The sequence below is a fragment of the Vigna unguiculata genome, unplaced genomic scaffold (genome assembly GCF_004118075.2).
Source record: "Vigna unguiculata cultivar IT97K-499-35 unplaced genomic scaffold, ASM411807v1 contig_352, whole genome shotgun sequence".
NCBI classification, from domain to species: domain Eukaryota; kingdom Viridiplantae; phylum Streptophyta; class Magnoliopsida; order Fabales; family Fabaceae; genus Vigna; species Vigna unguiculata.
The window spans coordinates 30614-36810 of record NW_021011061.1 but is presented as its reverse complement, the minus strand read 5'-3'; positions in this window follow the sequence as shown (position 1 = coordinate 36810).

Sequence of the window (6197 nt, the reverse complement as noted above, 5' to 3'; positions counted from 1 at the left end):
AAGATTATTACTAATTGTTTAATGTCAAATTTCTTAATTAGTCTTTTTTTTAGCTTTGGGTTAATTGATTATGTGTTGAGAATTTTATAAGTTGTCAACACTAAAAAAAACATATAGCCTATATTTCAATGATGGGCCATTCTGCACAGATATGAAAGTATCCCTCTTCATAATCAATGAAAAACAATGGTTAATACCACTAAATTCCACTCTTTTTGTTGTGATTGGATATGCACATGAATGACTTTTTGAATCTACATTGTTAGTATCAATGTTGTTAAAAATCAAATTATTTTCTCATTTTGATTTTGTCCGTCATACTTTTTATGAAATTGTTTCTGTAATTATTTTTGTTTTCCTCCTTCAGTGAAGATTATTACTAATTGTTTAATGTCAAATTTCTTAATTAGTCTTTTTTTAGCTTTGGGTTAATTGATTATGTGTTGAGAATTTTATAAAGTTGTCAACACTAAAAAAAACATATAGCCTATATTTCAATGATGGGCCATTTCTGCACAGATATGAAAGTATCCTCTCTTCATAATCAATGAAAAACAATGGTTAATACCACTAAATTCCACTCTTTTTTGTTGTGATTGGATATGCACATGAATGACTTTTTGAATCTACATTGTTAGTATCAATGTTGTTAAAAATCAAATTATTTTCTCATTTTTATTTTGTCCGTCATACTTTTATGAAATTGTTTGTGTAATTATTTTGTGTTTTCCTCCTTCTGTGAAGATTATTACTAATTGTTTAATGTCAAATTTCTTATTAGTCTTTTTTTTAGCTTTGGGTTAATTGATTATGTGTTGAGAATTTTATGAAGTTGTCAACACTAAAAAAACATATAGCCGATATTTCAATGATGGGCCATCTCTGCACAGATATGAAAGTATCCCTCTTCATAATCTAACGAAGAAACAATGGTTAATACCACTAAATTCCACTCTTTTTTGTTTGATTGGATATGCACATGAATGACTTTTTGAATCTACATTGTTAGTATCAATGTTGTTAAACAATCAAATTATTTTCTCATTTTATTTTGTCCGTCATAACTCTTATGAAATTGTTTGCTAATTATTTTCTGTTTTCCTCCTTCAGTGAAGATTATTACTAATTGTTTAATGTCAAATTTCTAATTAGTCTTTTTTTTAGCTTTGGGTTAATTGATTATGTGTTGAGAATTTTATTAAGTTGCAACACTAAAAAAAATATAGCCGATATTTCAATTGATAGGCCATCTCTGCACAGATATGAAAGTATCCCTCTTCATAATCTAACGAAGAAACAATGGTTAATACCACTAAATTCCACTCTTTTTGTTGTGATTGGATATGCACATGAATGACTTTTTGAATCTACATTGTTGGTATCAATGTTGTTAAAAAATCAAATTATTTTCTCATTTTTATTTTGTCCGTCATACTTTTTATGAAATTGTTTGCGTAATTATTTTTGTTTTTTCTCCTTCAGTAAGATTATTACTAATTGTTTAATGTCAAATTTCTTAATTAGTCTTTTTTTTAGCTTGGGTTAATTGATTATGTGTTGAGAATTTTATGAAGTTGTCAACACTAAAAAACACAACCAATAATTCAATGATGGGCCATCTCTGCACAGATATGAAAGTATCCTCTCTTCATAATCTAATTAAGAAACAATGGTTAATACAATAACATCCCTTTTTTTTTGTGATTGGATATGCACATGAATGACTTTTTGAATCTACATTGTTAGTATCAATGTTGTTAAAAAATCAAATTATTTTCTCATTTGATTTTTCCATCATACTTCTTATGAAATTGTTTCTGTAATTATTTTGTTTTCCTCTTAGTGAATTATTTGTTAACATCATTATTCTCATTTTATTTGTCCGTCATAACTCTATGAAATTGTTGTGTAATTATTTTGTTTTTTCTCCTTTAGTGAAGATTATTCTAATTGTTTAATGTCAAATTTCTTATTAGTTTTTTTTAGCTTTGGGTTAATTGATTATATGTTGAGAATTTATTAAGATGCCAACACTAAAAAAAACATATAGCCGATATTTCAATGATAGGCCATCTTGCACAGATATGAAAGTATCCCTCTTCATAATCTAACGAAGAAACAATGGTTAATACCACTAAATTCCACTCTTTTTGTTGTGATTGGATATGCACATGAATGACTTTTTGAATCTACATTGTTGGTATAATGTTGTTAAAAAATCAAATTATTTTCTCATTTTGATTTTGTCCGTCATACTTTTATGAAATTGTTTGTGTAATTATTTTGTGTTTTCCTCCTTCATGAAATTATTACTAATTATTTAATGTCAAATTTTTAATTAGTCTTTTTTTTACTTTGGGTTAATTGATTATGTGTTGAGAATTTTATGAATTGTCAACACTAAAAAAAATATAGCCGATATTTCAATTGAAGGCCATCTCTGCACAGATATGAAAGTATCCCTCTTCATAATCTAACGAAGAAACAATGGTTAATACCACTAAATCCACTCTTTTTGTTGTGATTGGATATGCACATGAATGACTTTTTGAATCTACATTGTTAGTATCTACGTTGTTAAACAATCAAATTATTTTCTCATTTTTATTTTGTCCGTCATAACTCTTATGAAATTGTTTCTGTAATTATTTTATGTTTTTCTCCTTCAGTGAAGATTATTACTAATTGTTTAATGTCAAATTTCTTAATTAGTCTTTTTTTTAGCTTTGGGTTAATTGATTGTGGTTGAGAATTTTATAAGTTGTCAACACTAAAAAACATATAGCCTATATTTCAATGATGGGTCATCCTGCACAGATATGAAAGTATCCTCTCTTCATAATCCAATGAAAAACATGGTTAATACCACTAAATTCCACTCTTTTTTGTTGTGATTGGATATGCACATGAATGACTTTTTGAATCTACATTGTTAGTATAATGTTGTTAAAAAATCAAATTATTTTCTCATTTTGATTTTATCTGTCATACTTCTTATGAAATTGTTGTGTAATTATTTTTGTTTTCCTCCTTCAGTGAAGATTATTATAATTGTTTAATCTCAAATTTATTAATTAGTCTTTTTTTAGATTTGGTTAATTGATTATGTGTTGAAATTTTATAAGTTGTCAACACTAAAAAAACATACAGCTATATTTCAATGATGAGTCATTTCTGCACAGATATGAAAGTATCATCTCTTCATAATCCAATGAAAAAAAATGTTAATACCACTAAATTCCACTTTTTTTGTTGTGATTGGATATGCACATGAATGATTTTTGAATCTACATTCTTAGTATCAATGTTGTTAAAAAATCAAATTATTTTCTCATTTTGATTTTGTTCGTCATACTTCTTATGAAATGTTTCTGTAATTATTTTGTGTTTTCCTCCTTCAATGAAGATTATTACTAATTGTTTAAGTCAAATTTCTTAATTAGTCTTTTTTTTAGCTTTAGGTTAATTGATGATGTTTGAGAATTTTATGAAGTTGTCAACACTAAAAAACATACAACCAATAATTCAATAATAGGCATCTCTGCACAGATATGAAAGTATCACCTCTTCATAATCTAATTCAGAAACAAAGTTTAATAACACTAACATCCCCTTTTTTGTTGTGATTGGGTATGGACATGAATGACTTTTTGAATCTACATGTTAGTATCAATGTTGTTAAAAAATCAAATTATTTTCTCATTTTTATTTTGTCCGTCATAACTCTTATGAAATTGTTTGTGTAATTATTTTTTTTTTTCTCTTCAGTGAAGATTATTACTAATTGTTTAATGTCAAATTTCTTAATTAGTCTTTTTTTAGATTTGGGTTAATTGATTATGGGTTGAGAATTTTATAAAGTTATCAACACTCAAAAAACATATAGCCTATATTTCAATGATGGGTCATATCTGCACAGATATGAAAGTATCCTCTCTTCATAATCCAATGAAAAGACAGTGGTTAATACCACTCAATTCCACTCTTTTTTGTTGTGATTGGATATGCACATGAATGACTTTTTGAATCTACATTGTTAGTATCAATGTTGTTAAAAAATCAAATTATTTTCTCATTTTGATTTTATCTGTCATACTTCTTATGAAATAATTGGTGTAATTATTTTCTGTTTTCCTCCTTCAGTGAAGATTATTATTAATTGTTTAATGTCAAATTTATTAATTAGTCTTTTTTTAGATTTCGGTTAATTGATTATGTGTTGAAATTTTAAAAGTTGTCAACACTAAAAAAAACATCCAGTCTATATTTCAATGATGAGTCATTTCTGCACAGAAATGAATGTATCCTCGCTTCATAATCCAATGAAAAAAATATTGTTACTACCACTAAATTCCACTATTTTTTGTTGTGATTGGATATGCATATGAATGAATTTTTGAATCTACATTCTTAGTGTCAATGTTGTTAAAAAATCAAATTATTTTCTCATTTTGATTTTGTTCGTTATACTTCTTATGAAATTGTTTCCGTAATTATTTTGTGTTTTCCTCCTTCAATGAAGATTATTACTAATTGTTTAAAGTCAAATTTCTTAATTAGTCTTTTTTTAGCTTTAGGTTAATTGATAATGTTTGAGAATTTTATGAAGTTGTCAACACTAAAAAACATACAACCAATAATTCAATAATAGGCCATCTGTGCACAGATATGAAAGTATCACCTCTTCATAATCTAATTCAGAAAAAAAGTTTAATAACACTAACATCCCCTTTTTTGTTGTGACTGGGTATGCACATGAGTGACTTTTTGAATCTACATGTTAGTATCAATGTTGTTAAAAAATCAAATTATTTTCTCATTTTTATTTTGTCCGTCATAACTCTTATGAAATTGTTTGTGTAATTATTTTTTATTTTTCCTCTTTCAGTGAAGATTATTACTAATTGTTTAATGTCAAATTTCTTAATTAGTCTTTTTTTCAGATTGGGGTTAATTGATTATGGGTTGAGAATTTTATAAAGTTATCAACACTCAAAAAACATATAGCCTATATTTCAATGATGGGTCATATCTGCACAGATATGAAAGTATCCTCTCTTCATAATCCAATGAAAAGACAGTGGTTAATACCACTCAATTCCACTCTTTTTTGTTGTGATTGGATATGCACATGAATGACTTTTTGAATCTACATTGTTAGTATCAATGTTGTTAAAAAATCAAATTATTTTCTCATTTTGATTTTATCTGTCATACTTCTTATGAAATAATTGGTGTAATTATTTTCTGTTTTCCTCCTTCAGTGAAGATTATTATTAATTGTTTAATGTCAAATTTATTAATTAGTCTTTTTTTAGATTTCGGTTAATTGATTATGTGTTGAGAATTTTAAAAAGTTGTCAACATTAAAAAAAACATCCAGTCTATATTTCAATGATGAGTCATTTCTGCACAGAAATGAATGTATCCTCGCTTCATAATCCAATGAAAAAAAAATTGTTACTACCACTAAATTCCACTATTTTTTGTTGTGATTGGATATGCATATGAATGAATTTTTGAATCTACATTCTTAGTGTCAATGTTGTTAAAAAATCAAATTATTTTCTCATTTTGATTTTGTTCGTTATACTTCTTATGAAATTGTTTCCGTAATTATTTTGTGTTTTCCTCCTTCAATGAAGATTATTATTAATTGTTTAAAGTCAAATTTCTTAATTAGTCTTTTTTTAGCTTTAGGTTAATTGATAATGTTTTGAGAATTTTATGAAGTTGTCAACACTAAAAAACATACAACCAATAATTCAATAATAGGCCATCTGTGCACAGATATGAAAGTATCACCTCTTCATAATCTAATTCAGAAAAGAAGTTTAATAACACTAACATCCCCTTTTTTGTTGTGACTGGGTATGCATATGAGTGACTTTTTGAATCTACAATGTTAGTATCAATGTTGTTAAAAATTCAAATTATTTTCTCATTTTTATTTTGTCCGTCATAACTCTTATGAAATTGTTTGTGTAATTATTTTTTATTTTTTCTCTTTCAGTGAAGATTATTACTAATTGTTTAATGTCAAATTTCTTAATTAGTCTTTTTTTTAGATTTGGGTTAATTGATTATGGGTTGAGAATTTTATAAAGTTATCAACACTCAAAAAACATATAGCCTATATTTCAATGATGGGTCATATCTGCACAGATATGAAAGTATCCTCTCTTCATAATCCAATG